We start from the raw sequence: 21,621 nt of genomic DNA, 5'->3' as shown, positions 1-21,621 counted from the left end.
CGGGAAATATGTTTAATACACTTCGTAGCTACCTGGCGGAGCGAACCTTTCGCGTGAGAGTTGGCACTGCCCTTTCAAATGTTTTCCTGCAGGAAAACGGCGTGCCTCAAGGCGGCGTTTTGAGCTGCACATTGTTCATTGTCAAGATGAACTCACTTCGAAAGGCGTTGCCACGAACCATTTCCTGTACAATATATGTAGATGATGTGCAAATATCTTTTAAGTCTTGCAATATGTCAATCTGCGAACGCCAAGTCCAGCTTGGTGTCAACAAACTAGCAGGCTGGGCAGATCAGAACGGTTTTAAGCTGAACCCAGTCAAGAGCACTTGTGTTCTGTTTTCCAAAGGCGTGGGATCAGGCCAGATCCAGACATCAAACTGAATGGAGTCTCGATTCCGGTCAAAAAAGAACACAAGTTCCTCGGTATAATTCTTGATGAAAAACTTTCCTTTATCCCTCATATGAAACAACTAAAACAAAAATGTCTTAAAACAATGAATATCCTTAAGGTTCTCTCCCACCTTTCCTATGGTTCCGACAAACAACTTCTACTACGGCTCTATACTGCTTTGGTTGGGTCTCGTTTGGACTATGGCAGTGTGGTATATGGGTCGGCGAGTAAAACAGCATTGCGAATGCTTGACCCAGTACTACACTTGGGGCTACGGCTTGCGTCGGGTGCTTTTCGCACTAGCCCTGTCGAGAGTCTATATGTTGAATGTAATAAGTGGAGCCTTGAGAACCAGCGAACGTACATGGACTTACTTTATGCTTTTAAAATTTCATCTCAGAATAACCACCCTTTTTATCCTGTCCTTAACGATACATCCACATCTGTGCTGTTTGTAAATCGCCCGTCCGTTACTCCGCCTTTTTCACTTCGAGCGAGAGAGAGAGCCTCGGATCTGAGTGCTTCGTTTTTAGACGTGTACAGGTCATCCTCTTTAAACATTTTACCGCCTTGGCAAGTTCGCCCTGTGTCCTGTGACCTTTTATAAAGCTTGACAAAAATCGGGTTCCGCGAGCTGCAATACTTCAGCACTTTCTTTCTTTGCAGTTCAAATACCCACGTGCTGAATTCTACAGTGACGCTTCTAAAACCTCCACTATGGTGTCGTGCGCTGCTCATGGTCCAAATTTCAATAAAGCCAGAACCATGAGCGTGAACACAACAATTTTTTCAGCAGAAGCGTATGAAATTTTACTGATTGTACGACATATCCTTGAAAATCAAATTCCCAATTCTATCATCTACACAGATTCTTTGAGTGTTGTTCGCGCACTGTCATCGCATACACCCCCCAAAAACCGCATAGTTATTCTTGTATTTAACACTATCATGTCTGTGTATGCGCAGAAGCATGAGCTGGTCCTCTGCTGGGTCCCAGGACACGCTGGGATCGCTGGGAACGAGTTGGCAGATGAGAGGGCTGCTGCTGCTGCACTCAGGAACACTGTAGACATTACAATGATACCCTACACAGACCTCAAGCCATACATAAGACAACACCTCCGCAGAACATGGCAAACACATTGGGATGAACAGACAGACAGCACACTACATGTAATAAAGCCACACTTGGGACGGTACACATCTGACTCACACAACAGGCACATTGAAGTTACCTTAGCTAGATTACGGATAGGCCATACACATGTGACGCACTCGCACCTGATCACGGGATCTCCAAGACCCCTGTGTAGCAGGTGTGGGGAGGGCCTATCCGTAGTCCACATACTCATACAATGCAAGGCACTTGACACAACACGACACAAACACTTCAGAGAACACTACAGACAACATATTCCCCTACATCCATCGTTTTTCCTAAGTGATGATGCCATTGTTTCTGTGAAACGTGTGTTTGAGTATTTCTCAGACGTCAAGTTTTTAAACCTCATTTCCTATCATGCATCATGAAATCTGGCCCTATACACCAGCCATGCTCATTGTCGTTTTGTGATTTTACTTTTGTTTTTGCTGATTTTACTTAGTGTTTAAGGTATCACCTCTCATATATGACTATTGTTTTGGCGCTCTTTGCCCCAGTTGGCCTTGCGCCATAAACATCAAACCATCATCATCATCATTGCCGTACGACCACTTAATTCCATCGGGTCCGGGTTACCCAGGAGGTGCTGTCGAACAAGTTAATCAAGCCGTGCGAAGGGAGCGTGCAATGGACGCGAAGAACGCCAGAACAGGCCCAAAACAACTGTCGCTAAAGCAGATGACAAAGCCATACCGCCGACGCGCCCGCCGGTGCGAGCAGGCAGCTGCACGCGGGGAACGCTGGGCAATAGCGCCCTATCACCGCGCCATTGCTCCGGGAGTGAAAACCGCCCTCGCCCTCCCCATCCGCGTTCGTAGTTTCTTGTCCCGCACGCCACGAAGGAATCGTTGGCTGGTAGATGCAGAAATCTTTGTTTTAAAACTTAACCGGAAGTTTTTGTAGTGCCGTGTTTGAATGTTGAGGAACAAAGAGAAAGCTAGAAACGGTATCACGAGAGCGCAGTCGACAGATTACGCCGCGACCGCAAACGCCAACAAGTTCGTTTTGGTATCGGTGCATTACCTGGTGCGATACTAGGCCAGATAATTGTGTACGCCCACCATACAGTACTGTGGGCATAGCCACATTTAATATGACAATCTGCCTGCTTTTTCCGCGCTAAAAATCACTGGAAAGCTTATCTCGGATAAAGCCAGTATTTTCAGGATTACGCGACGTCCGCGTATGCAATATATCCCTCGCTGCCGCTGGATGGTGCCACCCGTTCACACCTGGGAAGGTTCCGCTATGCTAGTAGGCTCTCGGAACTACGCACGAGCGGTTGGGTTCGACGCCAACATTCGCGTGGCCTAAAAAGGACAGTACAGTAATCGCTCGTTAACTCGAACTCGGATATCTCCAAGTATCGGTGAAGTCAAAACTTCTCGAAATGTTTACAGAGAGGAGACTAGGCAAAGTCGGCTACAGACAAGGTCCCCGTTCGAACACTCAGCTTTTACTACGCGCCTAACGCCGTCGTCAGCGGCAAATTTGCGCTGTGCGAGGTCGATGCCGTTACCGGAAAGGTGCCCGACGCCTACATCGTTGACGAGAGCTGTGGACAATGCGGCTCATCAAGAGGACGAAGTGGAGCCTCAAGAAATGCCTACGATGACAGAAACGACAAAGATAGTGCGCCTGCTTCGCAACAAGGTAGAATGTAGCGGTGGCGACCACGAATTGATGCGATGCATTGAGCAGCTCGAGAACCCTTTTCTGAGACCAGGCGCCAACGCAAAACAGGCGTGGATCACGCAGTTCTTTCAAGCGCAACAAGTAACGTTCGTTTTTCCTGTGGGCGTTTTTGCCTTCATTACGAAAGCTCCCCTGTGCGGTGGCGCTTTTGTTACCGGCACTAGCTCGCCACGAATCTCCGGCATTTTGCTTAAATGAGATACTCCGCTTATCTAGAACTTTTCAGCGGATTTTACGACTTCGATTAAAGGAGGGATTACAGTATGCTTTTTTATATTAAAGCGTATAACACTGATCACGGGTATTATGAATAAGCTGTTTGCTTCCTGGTCTAGAGCAGCAAAGGACAAGCGAGTTCGGGAAAGCGCAACTGATTTGACCGAAGCTGACGAAACCGCTCGGTACGAGGTATCGTTGTATTCGTTTCCTTCTATACTGCTATACATCTCCGCTGCCTTTTGGGTTGTGAGCTGCCAGGTTTTTGAACGCCCGTACGGGTTTATAACAGCGGAGCTGTTTAGCAAATCGTTTGAATTTCGTGAACGCAGTTAAAAATACCACGAAAATGCCGAGCTCTCGTGTGTTTGTGCCACGCGGAAACCACCCAGCGTCCCCGCCGCATGTTTGTCAAGCCGAACATACCATTTAGTGAGATTAATACTGATAGCAACAAAGATGAAGTAAAGGTCGTCGCTAAAGCGAAGAAGAAGCAAATCGACCGTCGGGATGGTTGTGAAGGTTGTGTACAGCTTCGCTACCACTACACAGCGGGCCGGTTGTCTGTCCATCATTGGCAGTTTTTTTTTTTTTGCCATCCTGCTGCGATTTTTTTGCGTTTTATAAGCGTCAAATCAGAAACTAAGACGATAAATATCTGGCGACACGCCGGGCAAAGACACGGGAGCAGAGAAAAAAAATTCCCCGCATTTCCCCGAGGGGAAGAATGTGAAAGTGCGAATGCAGGAGTTCAATTTGCGCGGTTCGGTAATGTTCGCGAAAGAGAGATCACACACACACACACAACTACAAAGAAAGAAAGAGGCATTTATTCACAGACACCTATTTGTGTTGTCGTTGTACTTGATTGCTAGAGCGGATCTCAGCTTTGAAATTTCGTGTCAGTACTCCTTTAAGCGGGTGCATTAGCCCTTCTCACGTCCGATTCCTGGCCAATCCCCTACGTGGGTATGTGCCATGTCAGCGGCCAGGCAGCGCGCACCCATCTCCCCCCGTTGCCAAGGAAGACGAGGAGATTCCTGGCCAATCCCCCACGTGGGTATGTGCCATGTCAGCGGCCAGGCAGCGCGCGCCCATCTCCCCCCGTTGCCAAGGAAGACGAGGAGCGCGCGCACCCGCAGCTGTTGCTATGCGGACGGCGGCGGACGCTTCAGGCTCGCTTAAGAAGTGCATTCGCACTTAAAATCGAGGGCGATCGCGCTCCCTGAGATGAAGGGGAGGAACGACACAACGAAATGCCGCCGCATTTCAGTCGTTCTAAGTTCAAACGTTATGTTGATTTCGCTCTAGGAAAACACCGCAATAAATGGCACTGAATGTCAAAAAATCATACCATCTTGTTAACACAAATTCATCCTGCTATACACCCCTCTGCCCCCCTCTCCCCCCTCCTCCCGGAAGGGACTTTTTGTTTTCAGTGAAAGACGGCAAGTTTAGCTGCCTTGCTTGCTTTTGGTTTATCCTGTCGCAAACACCGGCGCTATAGCCCCGGTATGCGTCCCGAAATCGCGGCTAAAGCAATGACGAAAGTACATGCGTTCTTTGATTAGTGATTACTTAGCAATGACGGCATATTTCAGCACTGACTCAACGTTGGAATGGCTTTGGGAAGAGCAGACTTTAGTTTGAAATCAACTTGCTAATTGCCTTCGGTGTCCCAAATTCTTATACTCCCCCCAAAAATGGCCTTCCATTGTTGCCTTGCAAGTAAGGGTGCGAAGCCGGCTTTAATGACGCTGGGTCAACAGCCATTTATAGGTAAAGATGGGGTCTTCTGGAGGGGTTTAAAAAAATTCCCGGGCATCTTCCTACTATGATACCAGACTACTTATATTTCCACTGAATTTGTTTTCCCGGCAATCATTCGTGATCTTTCGGGATTCCATTTGTGGGTAGGAGCGCGGTCCTCCAACGGTTCGAGTACTCACACGAAATTTCAAAGTTAACATAACTATGTAAAAATGCTTCCTTTGTATATGGAGATATCTCCCAGGAAATTTGAACGGTAAAACTTCAATATAACATATTTTAAATCAATTTTAATTTTTGCGCATACCATAGGGCTCAAAACCGATACCCTTTCGGCATCCGCATCAGCATGATGCGATGGGCATAGTGTTTCATACTAATATACACTAGAGGGAAATCTGGCGTCACTGTCTAGGGGAGCCGCGCTTCTACACAGAGTGCCGTGTAGAGACGTAGGAGGGGCCCAGCAAAACAACCTTCTGAGCCGCTGGTCAGCATGCGTAGCACCTCAGAAAAGGAGCCCAGTTTCGCCTTCAGGAGACGAACGTGGGGGGACCACGTCATCGACCTGTCAAGTGTTACGCCCAGGAATCGGTGCGAGTCCACAAAGGGTATAGGGACCCCTGCCGCTGAAAGATGATAGCGGGAGACATCACGCCTGGTGAAGGCTATTGCCGCACATTTCAAACACGCCTGTTGCGGCCAGAGCTCCAGATGCAGATATCGTCAGCATAGAGCGATATTTTGACAGTGTGTGGCACGCACTTCTCAATTCCAATGAGGCTGATATTAAAGAGGGTTGGGCTTAAAATGCCGCCCTGTGGCACACCTCGCGTGACATTGTGAGGGGCTGTTTCGCCGTCTTTCGGGGACATAAAGACGGATCTGTCAGACAGATAATCGGATATCCACGCATACATGCGACCTCCCATACCTACCGACTGCAATGCAGATCTTATTGCCTCATGTGCCACACAGTCAAACGCTGCTTTAATGTCAATGAACACTGCTAGAGTGATGCGACGCTGGGCTTTCGCACTCTTAACGTCATTGACAAGGGCAAGCACGTTGTCGATGCTGCTGCGGGACTGTCTGAATCCAGTCATCTGTGGGGCGTACACGTTCCGCTCTGTCAAGTCCCAGTCTAGGCGAGCAAGGACCATCTTCTCCATCAGCTTCCCCACGCAGCTCAGGAGTGCAATGGGGCGGTAAGACTCAATTTCCGTAGGGATTTTGCCGGGTTTGAGCACGTGAACAAGGTCTTGAAGACCACCATCATATCGGAAGGCAAAGCTTTCTTGATCAATGTCAGTAGCATTGGCGCGTAGCTTTCCAGTTTTACTCCCAATGATTCGAGTCCTCGTTTGTTAAGCTGTACCTTGTTATAGAGCAGCTTGGCTCCCGTTAAGTCTTTCTTGCTCTTGACAGCTTCGAGACTTGTAAGCTCCTTCATATAAACCTCTCGCAGATTGTCCTCTTTGCCGAAGGCTTCCCGCAGCAGTTCTACGGCGTGGTCATAGTTTTCTTCTGAGAACTGCAACCCTTCAACTAGTGACGCAGCTTCCCCTGTTAGCGATGCCAGCAAGTAATTAAATTTTTGCGTCTTTGGCATGCTCTCTCTGCCGTGTATTGTCGTTTCGAATTGATTCCAAAACCGGGGCCATAGCTTCCTCGTTCCGTTAAACTTGATCATTTCGAGCCTTGGCAGCTTGACTATGTCACTTGGTTCCGTGCGGTTAGTACCTTGCATGTCAATATTGACATTATTTTCTTGAGCATGATGGGCTGTGCGAGAACTCAGCTCGTTTTTCTCGAGTTTCAAGTCAATCTTTGATAAAGTCTCTACTATCTTCATTTCATATTCGAGCACTCTTCCAAACTCGGCTTCTGCATTTTCTACTGTCAAAACTTGCTCTATTTGGCTGTCCACTTGCTTTAGAGCCTCCGAGATTCTGGTACTTGGTTACGTAGCGTTACCAACGCGCTCCGATCTACCTGTGTCACAAGCTTCTGACCAACCTCATTCACAAGGGTGGTAGCCTGCCCTCGCAGCGCTTTGCGCTTCTTCACGAGTATGTCTCTGTTCATGTTTCTACGGAATACCGCACTGAGGACTCGCCTGTTCTCGTGATTCTGCGATGCTGCTCCACGGCCTTGATCCTTCCAGCGACGCTTGTCCGATCAACGTTAAATTCCGGCCAGCCCGTTGACGCTGAGGAGGCTGGCAGCGTCGATGACGTAGTCTTCCCCGAATCCTGGTCACGGCACCATTGAGACGAACGAATCGCAGAGGCCGTGGGGACGTTGCGACGAACACATATTTATTCTAGCAAAGCATGATGATGACTCGAACAGGAACGTGCATGTGGTGACTTATTCTTCTTCACTTCTTCTTCTTCGCTTCTTCTCCTTGGTTTTCTACACAAGGCGACCGCGCTTCCAGCCCGGTTCGAGGCGGCCCGTTTCCCAGCTGTGGTTGTATGTGCCGCAAAGGAAGCGCTTAGCTGTGTCTCCAAGGTGTGACAAAGCTGCATAGCTTATGACATCTGGGCCCGGTGCAGAAGCCTTGTTTACGGAAGACAAGGCAGCAAATAGTTCTGCCATTGTAAATGGATTGTCCATGACGGTCACACTTGCAGAGAGCGGAGACACATCGGTCAGTCTGGCAGGTAAGACTTGTGGGGAGCGCCTCGGCACACCTTCTGGTCTAGGGGGTGTCGCCCGGAGCCCCTCGCCATGGGCTCCCTTCCCTCGCCCTCCTCGCCTACCGTGCGGCCCGGTCGCCGGAGAGATGGCGCGAGTGGACGGGTAGGAACGGGCGGTGGTGCTGAAGAACCGCGCGCGGAGACAGGGACTCGGCACAGAGAGTGTTTCTGGTGATGGTGTGTGTGTGTATGCCCGGACGGGCGACAGCGCGTTGGAGGATGTGAGTAAAGAGTTCTTTCACGCAACCGCAGTGTGCCTGATTCCTGGGCATGCCGTAGAGAGCAGGCCCACATCACGTTGGGGGCCCGATGTGGGCCTGCTCTCTACGGCATCCAGGCAACGAATTTCTTGATTGAAGGGCCCTCCACAAAGACCATCCAGCAAGATATATGTAGGCAGGTGATCGCTCCCATGTGACTCGATGTCGGCGTACCACTGGGCCCTACGTGACAGTCCGAGGGAGACCATGGTGACATCTAGTGTGCTCAATACTGCACCTCGGCTGAACGGGGGTTCGCCGGTATTAATGACAGCCAAGCCGTTACGGCAAGCCGCATCGAAGAGGCGCCTGCCTCTAATTGTGGTCTTAATGCTGCCCCAGGAGGGATGGTGCGCGTTAAAATCTCCAGTTAGCACGTGCGGTGCCGGTGTCGTGCGTACAATGTGCTGGAGCCTATCCACGTTAATAGCAGCATTAGGTGGAATGTATGACGCTATAAAGGTAAACTGCTGCGCAGAACTTTTAATAGTCGCTGTGACGTACTCGTTTGTGTCGTCTGGAGACAAGGTATGCTCCATGTACGTCAGGTCGTTCCTGATCGCGAGCAGAACTCTTGAAAGTGCCTCACCTGTTCTAGACTGCAAAACAGTGTAGCCAGAGTGTTGCTTCCCACGGTCCGCACAAAGGCGCGCCGAAGAACAGAGCTTACGCCGGTCAGCAAGAGAGTAGAACGTCGATTTATTGTCAAAGCCAGGCTCGCTTATATTTGGTTCGAACGTAAGAGAGGAAGGGGGACGAGGGAGAGGAGCGGAGATAGCTGCCGCCGCGACATAAAGAAAGATGCGCACGTAACCGTGCGCGCCACGCAATGGTGACGTCGGCGCAGAATATGCAACACAGAGAGCCGAATGTTTGCGCGTAACCGCGTCTCTGATATTGCGATAATTGGAAAGCGGTGCTGCTGTATGAACCGTCGTAAGTCCGGAAGGCGGCTCCGAAGACCGCATGCGTTCCATTGAAACACAGTGGCCTTGTTCCGTATTTCCAGAGTTTTTGGTGTCACAGCTCCTATCGCCATTGCGTGAGGAGAGGCAATACAAAGTCAATGATTGTGCTTATGCCCTTGGCCACCGGAGATGAAAGCGGAGCCAGGAAAACTCGAATGGCCTCCACAACTGAAACGATGAGCGTAAAAATGTTGCCAGAGTTTTGGTGAACACGGCGCCTGGGCCTCTTCTGGTTTGCCTGCTGTCCGGAAGACTCCGCTGTCGCTGTCACAATCGACGACGCAGCTGCAGGCGCTGTCTCGCTTGAGGACGCAGCTGCAGGTGAAGGAAGCGACTCCGACGTCTCCATGGATGCCGACTCGGATGACGGCATGGGTGTCGCTGTAGTGCGCGCTGCAGGTTTCACGGTTCCGCAAGCAGGCAGGGGCGGGAAGTCATCGCCTAAGCTTGCATCTATAGTGTTGGAGGCTGGCGGTTGCCTTTTGGCGGCCTTCTGGGTTCCTAAAGAGGACTTTTTCCAGGCAGCACCCTTCCCCCGCTGCTCATGCAGGGTCGCCTTCGCTGACTTGTAGTCAATGTTTTTGTCACCCTTACGCTTGTGTATGGCCTTCTCTTTCCGAAGGACCGGACAGCGGGCAAACGTTGACTCGTGACTGTTCCCACAGTTGGGGCACCGAAGATTATCAGCGTCACGCGCAGAACTTTCGTGACTGCCACCGCACCGAGCACAGCGGCTCGGATGTCTACACATGGTTGCCACGTGACCAAAACGCTGGCACTTGGTGCATTGCCTGGGCGTCTCAATTTAAGGATATACGCGGTAGCGCGTGTAGCCTAGGAAAACGTGTTCAGGCGCTGTTTCAGTGGCAAATAAAATCCGCACGCTCTTGGATAACTTGCCTAGACGACGCACAAATTTGACAGGTGTTTTCTGTTTGCCTACATAGTATACGTGAGCACTTTACCTACAGGAGCGTTTGTATCTGCTTGTTCTCCCGGGTATAGAAATCTGCATGATGCGAGAGACGTTCGAAGTGACACCAGAGATCTGTCGGGGTTCGGTAAGATGGACTTCGCGCGCAAGAGAATGCTACTTAGTACGTTCTTACTTTACTTCGTAAGCCAGACCACATCTATAAAGCACGCCGCAGTAGATTGCAACGAATTAGTCGAAACCACCTGGAGATCTTTAACGTACGCCAAAGTCTTCACAAAAGGCCGTATTCTAAAAACAGCCATTTTTAGAACACGGCACATTAAGATGTCTAAGTACGGCGTCGTGGCGGGATCTAGCCCGCATCTCTTGTCCCACATTACACGTGAATTATGTGCTGTCAGCTGGGCATACTCGAAATTGAAAAAAAAGGAAAACTGCCAAAGCCTCTACGCGGTTAAATGAAAATTTAAAACGTTTTTGGCACCAAGCTCACCAAGCCTGACACCAAGCTCACTGTCCTTTTATTTTTTGACCTCCTCTTTATGGCAGCTATTTCGTACCTGAGATCAGCCTCCCATCTCAATGCTCGCACACACGACGCCATCCGGCTGCAGACACACCGCTGCGGCAAGAGCCACGCGCGTTACGACTTTTTAATCCCTGAAGTATACGACCCGCGCAAGCGCACTATAATTACCCTCACTTGCTTCTCTTATTTGTCAGTGCTCTTTTTCTGCGGCACACTATTATTGAAACAGTCCGGCGGAAAATTCTGCCGTGAACTTTTTGTTATGCAATTTTAAAGTAGTCCTATTTTCTGAGATCGTATTACTCTTTGGGGCTTTGGGGTATTTTGTTGCGGTCTCTCCGCCACAGAAGCGGCTTAAAATAGCAACGAAACAGGACCGGCGGGCCTCCCATTCTATTCGATCCGGTAAGTTGCCCACGTGCGTCATCGCCACAACAGAAACGAGTGACCGGCATTCAACTCCTGGATAGCCGTGAAATCAGATCTACACGGGAGCACCGCCCACCCGCGGAAAGGCCACAAATAACTCTATAGCTGAGGTACACGCGCTCGAATATATATGCGTGCCTGCCATCCTGGCAGAGGCATGAAGTCCCAGCTTCTGGTTGTGCTTCACAATGTCCCCACGTGGACTGTGACATAGCAGCCGAGACTTGTAAATAAGAATCGGTGCCTACTGCCACAAAAGATTCAGTCTCTGCAAACATAGCGGTAATTCGAGCAACATTAATGTCGCATCGCAAGTCGCCATTGGGTTTAGATATTTTACTAGGGTTTAGATATTGGGTTTAGATATTTACTTATACTTCTGCGGGTCATTGCGTGCAAGCCTCTGTGGCGAAACGTGATTGAAAATTGGGGGTAATGCCTGTTTCAACAAGATTGATTGGAATATTAGAACAGAGAATATGAAATTCTCCGCTTTTAGCAATCCAATTTCGTTGTAAGATAGTTAACTCGCTCATCCCATCCACACCGACCCACATGAAACCTAAATCCACGCACAATATACACAGTCGCTTAACATTTGAACCAATCAGGCCGCATTTCTGATTGCGCTTAAACTTTAAGCGTCCCAGGGACAGAAAATACAGTACCGGGAATTGTATGCAATTCACAGATGAAACTCCCATGAACCCACTGGAATTAATGCTTCAAAAGGCAACTTAGAATCTTCAGGATATTCCCAGCGACCACAGCAATGTGCAATATACCTTACGTTAACTATCTTAGAACAAAATGACCCCCCCCCCCCCCCACCGCCCTACGAACTTATCCCTTAATTTCTTTATTCCATGCACTCTCTACCACATGGTATGGGAGTGCCGCCACACACCATCCCTCGCCCCAATCCCAATCCCTCATTTGAGCAGTGGGAGGGTCGGTTGGCCAGCTCCAACACGGGTCACCAACAACATCTGGTAGACCTGGCGAGACAGGCCGCCAAGACCCAGGGCTTCCTAGACTCAGAAGGTCCCCCAGCTGGTGGTCAACCCAACAACATTGATCGCTCCAGTAAACGTTTATTCCTCCTTCCCCCCTATCGCCAACGGCCGTATGCATAGGCACACCTTCCGCCACTACCCATGGTTGTTTCAGTTCCTTACAGCGCTTTTCTGTGTGCACCGTATACATGATTCTAAATTTATGTTTTCGTTTCGAGATGGCCTTTTTCAGGAATGTTAATTTTTTTTCATGGGTGCAAATGCTGCTGTATGTTTTTCTAACCGACCTCATGATAGGGACTTTGTCCGTACGGCCTATTCCACTTATGGCGTTCCCGAAAGCTTTGCTCACAGTCAAGCGGCATCACTACAAATACCTTCTGCTTCCACTGCCGCCCATACCTAAAAAAAAACTCGTCCTACGCGGCTTCCCTGTTGCAAGCTGTCGCGTTTCAAAAATTCACACCCTCGTTTCCCACTCGTTATCCCACTAATGACACTCTCAAACCAATCCTTTTCTCACCCTCTGCGTCTCTCTCACCAAACCCTCGCCCTCACTCCCTTTCTCTTGAAAGAGGCCTGCTCCTATATAAGGCGTGCCAATGATGAGCCTGTTTCTCTAAAGAAGGCAAGTCTAAAGTCTTCTTGATGAAATGTTGTCAATGCGCTGAGGCTTCCCAACATCCTTCCTCGGTCCCTGGGTTCTGGGTTGCCGCTCAGAATAAACGCTTCCGACAGCCTCCCGACGTCCGTTCTGTGTGACGGCTGTCCTTGACGTCTCCCTCAATATATATATATATATATATTGCTGGACCTCTCCGTCCCCCAGCTGCAGCGCGATGGTCAGAGAGCGGAGAGACACGTCTGAATAGGATGAGGGTGGATGTTCAAGAAAACGGGCGCGAGCGGGCGCAGCCACGAGAGCATGCGATAGCTCGTGAGAAGCAGAATGAAATGATGTTGACAAGCGTCGTATGCTACAATGCTGATGAAGAGGAAGTCACAACAGTCCCCCACCGACAGATGACGCTAGGTTGCTTCCACAGGTTAGAATATACCGGTGCAAAGCAGTTTACGCAGGAGAAACGTTGGGTGCTGGACCTGACGATGCCATTGTGCCCGTCGATGAACTGTATTTTTTTTCCGAAACTTTGCAGTTGTCTTAGACGCTGTCTTTTGCCGAGCAGCCCTTGTTTTGCTTCTCCACAGGGTGTCTTTCTTGCTTGGTTGGGTGCGGTATCCAGAGGATCATCAGTCCTCTAACACGCAGACAGCGCTTTGGCCGCCATCGGTGCTTATACCGTCGTTCTTGTTGTTGCACCCTAGAATGAGTCTAGAGCGTTTTGCAAGCCAGGCTCGCCTCGTGGAGTTCAGAGCGACAAGGGTTTCTGGACCAAGGAAGTTCACTGAAAACGAAAACGTTTTTCTTGCAGGTGTGGAACCGTCCGTAAATGCTTGTTGTTGCAGCCTGCGTTTTGGGTTTTCCTCCGTGAACGTGTTGGCGTCTCAGCTTCTGTATTCGTATTCCGTGTATTCTAGCCGTAAACTTTTTCTCGACTCCTTTACTCAGGGATCGGTATGATGCCTGCTGGCTTGTGCGCTCTTTGTTGCGCGTTTGTGTCTTTTGACTCAGGTGGCTTTATACACGGTCGCACACGAAGATTTCCAATTTTCCTTGACTCCTCGAAGGAATGCAGGAGGTTCTGGGGCTTTAACGAAAAGTTTTCCAAGCGCTGGTTCCGAAGAAGCCCCAGAGTGTTTAGCGTGGCAGCAACGACAGCGTCGTTGCTCATGTTGTAAAATTCCGGTTTACAAGTGTTTATGGAGGCTACTTCCACAATATCCGTTTCCTTGCTCGACTCCATCGCTTCTTTCTTAGTGTCGGACTTCATGAGAAGATCACCCATGGAGTCCTCCCGTAGGGCTGTCGCTGGGTTGCGGTTTTCCGTAGATTGAAAGACGTGCCTCACATGGTGTAGCTGTTAGGAGGACAGGACTCGAAGTAGCTCCAAAGGGCACCCTAGTCATTTTCCACGCGTGTAAGTCGGGCAGTTGGGGGTCTGCTTGTGGGGTTGCCCACTGGACTTTATTTGTGGTGTTTTGCTTGAATTTCGGTAGCACCAAATCGCTTCCCGTCACTCGTTCATCTTGGGTCTTGACACCGATGCTTTCAGTTGTCCCAGAAATGAGTGACATGTTTTGGGACCACTCCATCTTCAACGTACGATCGAAGCAAAACAGCCCTGACACACTCAATGCGGTTGGTTGCTACATGCAGTCGGCCTTCTACAGTCCATCCTAATCTTGTCTCCACGGCTTTCAGCTTTCCGTGCACAGGTTTTACGGTAGTTGTTACCATATGCCAGTAAAAGCCCGATCCGAGGAAGACCACAATCTGGTTGCACTATACTCCTTGTACATAGAGAGCCTGCATGTCCAAATGCATCTCGTTCGTAGCCGTTAAAACTCCCTCTCCTTGTACGGAAATATTTTCGCTGCATATCGTGTCCGCTTCCAGCGCTTCTACAGAAATTTGACGTTTCCTGTTTTCAGCAAGGAAGAGGACTCGCTCCTTTCTCGTTGTTTTCTGCGTATTTTTACCTCCGAACAAGCCTGCGGGCAACGTTTCCTCGCCCACAGGTTCGCAACCGAGTCTTTCAGAAGCACTGGCTGTAATGAAGCTCCGCTGGCTTCCTCAACAGACAGAACTCGTTAACGCCCTGATGTTGGCGTGCCTGCTATTGTGGCTGAAAGAGTCTGCAGCAGCTTGACGCAGCCTGCTTGTATCGTGACTAGATTGACCGGTACAGACGCCACGTTCTCCATGTAGTTCCTTGTGCTGCTTGTAGTGTGGGGCACACGGATGTTGTGTGCCTTCTCGAGCACTTGCCATATTTAAGCTGGCTCCTGCACTGTTTAGCCATGTGGCGCCTCCTGAAGCAACGGAAGCATCTTCCCGCTTTTGCGAGCATCTTTTTTTTTTGGGGGGGGGGCAGAGGATCAGTTTCTTTGAATTGCAGGATTCGGCAGAGTGCTCTCCAGAGTGGCAAAAAAAATGGCGCCAATCCACGCTGGGAATGTGGTTGGAAAGGAAAGCTTTAAACGACACTTACAACAATTGCCCATGCGACGTCACTTGAATTCCCAAACGTGGCTCTACAAAGAGTGAAACCAGAGATTCTGCCAGCCGTTACCTGGAATTCGCGGGGGCGGCGGCAGCGTCCGCCACGGCCGAGCGGCGGACGCCAGCGCTGTATCCCGGCCGGAGTTGAGAGAAGAAAAACAGAGAGGAGCGTATTTCGAAGGGTGAAGCAGCGGAGCCTAGCCATCCTGCTGTGCTAGCTTGGGGCTACACCACCGGTCGACACAAGCGCAGGCACCGCAACAATTCGGATTGTGAGCTTAGTGATTCCCATTTATACCGATTTAAACTAGTTGGTTTAGTATGATTAAGAATTGTGAGAAAGTTGAAGGAACTTTTATGATTACTATTCATCAGAACCTGCTGCTACTTTCCCTCTTGTAATACCTCTTAAAACACAACCGAATCGGTAATCACCAATTTAGAAAACGGAGTCCCATTCGTGGCAAGCAGTGCGCCGAAGGTAGCGTTTCTCTAACGGCCGGATGTCTTTATGGGGTTTGTAGATTTTGTTTACCCGCCCTACAAACCAACGCTTAGCGTATGTTTGCTGTACGACCACTTAATTCCGTCGGGTGCGGGTTACCCTGGAGGTGCTGAAGGTTATCCAACTATCCAACTATCCAAGGTTATCCAACCCTGAAGGTTACCCAACTAGCGCCGCCCCTCGACCACCGCGGGAGACGTAGAACGTCTTTTTTCCCAGCGGCCGCCACGTAAGACGTGGTCGGAGGTCGGGGTTAGCAATTGGCATATCCGAGCCTCAGAGCACTTGTAAATATAAACCCCCCCTGTAAAGTCGAGAGAGGAGCCGCTGCGGGGTAGCGTAATTGGTTAACGCACCGCACGCGTTATGCGGAGATGTGGGTTCGACTCCCGCTCCCGGTAAAACGGCGCATTTTTTCTCGACTTATATTTTCGCCTATTTATTACTGTATCAAAGAAACATGACAAACACACGCTATTCGGCACTGTTAAATATTTCGGAAACAGCCGAATAGCACTAGCAATGACGACTGCAACCTTGATATATGTCCTTACAGAGTCCCTCGTCCCGTATCTTTCTCTTTCTGTTCTGCTATATATATATATATATATATATATATGTATATATATAGCAAGTTCTCTTTGCTGAAACGTAGGCCACAATCGTGCTTTTACCTTGTTCGAAGTTTTTCTTCTCTTGTGTTCTCTACCATCTTCAAAGTTCTACTACACCCTGTATATATATATATATATATATATATATATATATATATATATATATTATATATATATATATATATATATATATATATATATATATATATATATATATATATATATATATATATATATATATATATATATATATATATATATATATATATATATATATATTGGTTTCCCGGGTGGAGACCGCCCTGTCTGAAATTCCTTCGAAAAGGGTCCTCACGGGCCGATACGCAATGATGAATGTTGTTGCTTTAGCGTGGTAGCGTTACCAAGCTCTTTGAGCGGTTTTCAGTAGGCGCTAGCCGTCCGCTATCAGCCGTGCTCAACAAGTGTGATCAGCACAGTTTAAGGAAAGAGCGCTGAAATCCGCCGACACACACGAAAATGATGCCAAATAGATGCGTTCCTCTTCACTCCTCTGTGTCCGATTTTAGCTCTCTTACTGAAGCTTTCATTAGTCAAATAGCCTGACAGCATATGTTACTCAAGTGATCACCCCTTTTGGCCTTGGGACTTAGCTTCACGGTCGTCACGGTTTCTGTATCACTGCATTACGACTAAGTGTGTGAGACGGCGGAGGGGGCATTACGGGTGACGGTTTCCGTACAGCTGAAGTCGAATTACGACGGAGAGCCACATCATGAATAAATGTACAATTCGCCGGAGAGGCGATATATTGCTAGTGGTGGCAGCACGACTCAGCGTGCGATACGGCGGAAAGTCGCGTCTGAACGACTCCGTACGGTGCAAGGACACGCCGTTACTGCGTTCTTTGTAAAATAGAGCGTCGCATTGTTCGTTACTGCGTATATTTGAATCCTCCTGAAATATAAAAGACACATATACTGCTCTAGGTACATAAGGGTTTGGTCAAGAGATGAGACACAATGGACGACGGCTCAAAGAGTAAAAAACAAGTTAAAGAATACTTGCATTGACGCCAAATTTCTCAGCAAAGCACCTGCAATCAAAGTGAAGGATTTACGTTTAAAAAGTGGGCAAGCGTTGGTCTCGGCGGCGTAGAGTCCGGAGCCTCCCGGATGCGAATTTTCATTTGGCCACCACGTCAAACACCGAATGATTCAGATTTGAGTCTCAACGTTGTGACCACCATGGGTACGGCAAACGGACTGTTGATTACGTTGTAGCTGTTACCCTCTATAATGTGCCTTTACTAATCAGAATACATGCCTGTTGTTTAAGAAGAATCACCGCGACTTATATACATCACCATTGACATTGACATTGCTTTATTAAGTAGTTCAGTACAGTACAGTTCTTACAACAAGAGGGTTTTCCAGACGAAGTGCCTGCTTATTTCGCGTCCTGGGCGCCAGAAATACGAAAGACCCCACTTTCCTGCGATTTCCGCACCAGGATCCTACAGTTTTGCACCCAAAGAAATTGCCATCCTTTGTCCTTTTTTTCAATTCCAGGGCTTGGGCGAATAAGTGCTTGTTTTCGGACGTCAAGTGATCGTTTATGTACACGGGTTTGTGTTGCTCAAATTTCATGCCTATCGACTAAGTTGTTAAGCGTGCTTTCCTAGCCTTCGCAGCGAAATCCGGTTCTTTCTTTTTTTTGGGGGGGGGGGGCGAACAGAACCCAGCCATGCTGTTAGAGTCTTTTTGAGGGCGAATTCGATGAAGAAAGTACAATTCATTGCTTGTGATAGGGCAGTTTACTTTCTCGCCAATTTTCTTCAAGGCTTCGGAGCAATCTTCATCCTTTATGACTGGCACACCAGTGATTTCTACGTTGTTTAGCCATGAGTATTGCTCTAAGGCAATTCTTTCTGTTAGCAGTTGGTTCGGTTTGCCCAAATCCTCATTTTCTTCCAGAAGTGCTTCTTGCTTTTGTTTGACTGACACATATAGCTCATTGAAGAGGGTGAGACTGGACTTAAGTTCACCGATTACTGTTCGTAGTGTTTCTATTTCTTTGGTAAACTCCGCGTTAGTTCACACGATAACTTGGAAAAGGGAGAGAGAGAACGGAAGTCCCAAACACAAAAATGAGGAGACACACACACACACACACACACAAATTTAACAGTAGTAGTCTGGCAGTTGTTGGAGCGGCAAAAGTTACACAAAAAGGCGCTATGCAGTGGCTGTGAACGTATGACTAACCTGCACGCAAAGCTAACGGAAATTAGTTGCGCAGTCTTTTGCGGCAACCGCTGGTCCCTCAACTGCAAAGGGGTTAAGGTGGGATCGATCTTTATATTGTCGCGAAGACAAGAACGATGCAGTTGTCTTGAATGAGAAACACGTTTATTGGAGCGAACTTGTGCCCCCCTAACAACTCAAAAGAATACAGAGGCGGCGAAGCAGCGGTCAACAAAGTGACTTGCACAGGCGAGTGTCGTCGAATCGAATGCTCCGGCGTCCGCACTGCAGGCTTTTTATCTTTCGGCGCGCGTGGTTCTCGAAACGTCGATTCACATCGAGAACATAGTAGTTCCAAGAAGATTATTCTGGGCTGTTCACGTTCGATCGGAATGCTCTCCCTATCAGAACAGATAACACATGCGGCACAGAAAGAAAGAATGGAACACGCGCTTCCCTTGGCGCAGAGATAATACACACCGGCGCAGCGGGGCGGTAAAAGCAAAACACAAATAAACAAACCCAATGTATGGTTCGCGGCATTACCCCCCCCCCTCTAAGAGTGCATCGACCCGATGCTAACATAAGCGACAGTCCGAACAAATGAAAATAAAAGTTCGTCATCGTCCGTAGAAAGGTTTTAAGCGAACCACGTGAACGACTTCGGGCCGCGTGCGTCGTCGTGATGTTCCGGAATCACCATCGGGGATCACCTCGTAGGTAAGTTGGCCGACACGTCGTAGAATCTGGTAGGGTCCGAAATACCGTCGGAGGAGCTTCTCACTGAGTCCGCGTCGTCGGATGGGAGTCCAAACCCACACGCGATCCCCTGGTTGGTACTCGGCGTCTCGGCGTCGGAGGTTGTAGCGGCCCGCATCCACCAGCTGCTGGTCCGTTATACGAACTCGAGCGAGCTGGCGGGCCTCCTCCGCACGTTGAAGATATCCGTGGACGTCGGCGTTGAGGTCGTCGTCTTCTACGTGCGGAAGCATGGCGTCGAGCATCGTAGTTGGCCTTCTACCGTAGACAAGCTCGAACGGCGTCAGCTGCGTCGTCTCCTGGATAGCCGTGTTGTACGCAAACGTGACATACGGGAGCACTTCGTCCCAAGTCTTATGTTCAACGTCAACGTACATTGACAGCATATCTGCGATTGTCTTGTTCAGACGTTCTGTTAGTCCGTTCGTTTGGGGGTGGTACGCCGTCGTTCTTCGGTGATCCGTGTTGCTGTAGCGTAATACTCCTTGCATCAGCTCCGCAGTAAATGCCCTTCCGCGGTCGGTGATTAGGACTTCCGGGGCTCCATGTCGCAGCACAACTTGGCTTATAAAGAACTTTGCCACTTCTTGTGCAGTCCCCCTCGGAAGAGCGGCGGTCTCTGCGTAGCGCGTCATGTAGTCTGTCGCTACAACAATCCACTTGTTCTGTGATCGTGAAGTAGGGAACGGGCCTAAAAGGTCCATTCCAATCTGTTGAAATGGTCTCGATGGGACGGCGATCGGTTGCAGAAGTCCGGCGGATCTTGTCGGCGGCGTTTTTCGTCGCTGGCAGTCACGGCAGCTCCGGACGTAGTGGGTGACGTCAGAGGTAAGGCCGGGCCAGTAGTACCTCGCCTTGATTTTTCCAATAGTGCGCGCTGTGCCGAGATGTCCGGAAGACGGGTCGTCGTGGCACGCTTCCGAAATTTCGTCACGAAGGTCCGCGGGGATGACGAGAAGGTAATTCGCTCTTGTTCCGGGGCTGAAATTCTTCTTCACGAGGACGGAGTTTCTCAGGCTGAATTCTGGTAAGCTGCGTTTGAAGGTCCTAGGAACGGCAACGTTGCATCCCTCGAGGTACTCGATTATGACGCGTAAGTCGGGGTCGGCACGCTGCTGGACGGCTAGGTCGCTCTCCGTCACGATCCCGAAGAACGCGCTGTCTTCGTCAGCGTCTTGTGGTGGTGGGTCGATGGGGGCGCGGGACAGGCAGTCGGCGTCGGAGTGTTTCCTGCCGGATTTATAAACGACTGTAACGTCGAACTCCTGCAGGCGCAAGCTCCACCGCCCAAGACGGCCAGAGGGGTCCTTCAAATTGGCGAGCCAACACAGCGCATGGTGGTCTGTTACAACCTTGAATGGCCTTCCATACACGTATGGGTGAAATTTTGAAATCGCCCATATAATAGCCAGGCACTCTTTCTCAGAGGCAGAATAGTTTTTCTCCTCCTTCGACAGACCACGGCTGGCATAGGCGATTACCCTTTCGCAGCCGCTTTGCTTTTGGACAAGGACGGCACCCAAGCCTATATCACTGGCGTCCGTGTGCATTTCCGTTTCGGCATTTTCGTCGAAATGAGCGAGCACGGGCGGTCTTTGCAGGCGTTTTTGCAGCTCGCAGAATGCTTTATCTTGGTCGTTTTCCCAGCTGAAAGGGGTGCTATCTTTCGTCAAGCGCGTGAGTGGCTCTGCAGTGCGTGCGAAGTTTGCGACGAAGCGCAGGTAGTATGCGCACAGCCCGAGAAATCTTCGCACGCCCTTCTTGTCTTTCGGCCTTGGGAAGTTCGCAATGGCTGAAGTTTTTTCCGGGTCAGGTAGGACTCCCGCGGCGTTGACGACGTGGCCCAAGAACTTGAGTTCCCCGTATGCGAAACGGCACTTTTCAGGCTTCAGCGTCAACCCCGACGTACGAATGGCCTCGAGTACAGACTCCAACCTTGCAAGGTGTTCGTCGAAAGTCCGGGCGAATACCACTACGTCGTCGAGGTATACGAGGCAGGTGTGCCACTTAAGGCCAGCTAGCACAGTGTCCATGACTCTTTGAAACGTCGCTGGTGCTGTGCTCAGCCCAAACGGCATCACCTTGAACTCGTATAGGCCGTCTGGGGTTATAAATGCAGTCTTCTCTCGGTCTCTCTCGTCCACTTCAATTTGCCAGTAGCCGGTCTTCAGGTCCATCGATGAGAAGTACTTCGCGTGGCAGAGGTGGTCGAGGGCGTCGTCGATTCGGGGGAGGGGGTACACGTCCTTTTTCGTGATTTTGTTCAGTCGCCGGTAGTCAACACAAAACCTTAATGTGCCGTCTTTTTTCTTTA

The 21,621-nt window shown here is 49.5% G+C and overlaps 1 protein-coding gene across 1 annotated transcript in view; it reads left to right on the top strand.

Moving 5' to 3' along the window:
• LOC144151732 (uncharacterized) overlaps nucleotides 1-21,621 on the top strand; it is a 232,278-nt gene that overhangs the window by 63,200 nt on the left and 147,457 nt on the right. The gene's annotated exons all lie outside the window — the stretch shown is intronic.

This window comes from Haemaphysalis longicornis, unplaced genomic scaffold (genome assembly GCF_048455015.1).
Source record: "Haemaphysalis longicornis isolate Haplotype H1 unplaced genomic scaffold, Haemaphysalis longicornis Haplotype H1 scaffold_9, whole genome shotgun sequence".
Lineage (NCBI taxonomy): Eukaryota > Metazoa > Arthropoda > Arachnida > Ixodida > Ixodidae > Haemaphysalis > Haemaphysalis longicornis.
Note: the sequence above shows the minus strand (reverse complement) of the source record. Positions and strands in the feature narration are given on the sequence as shown.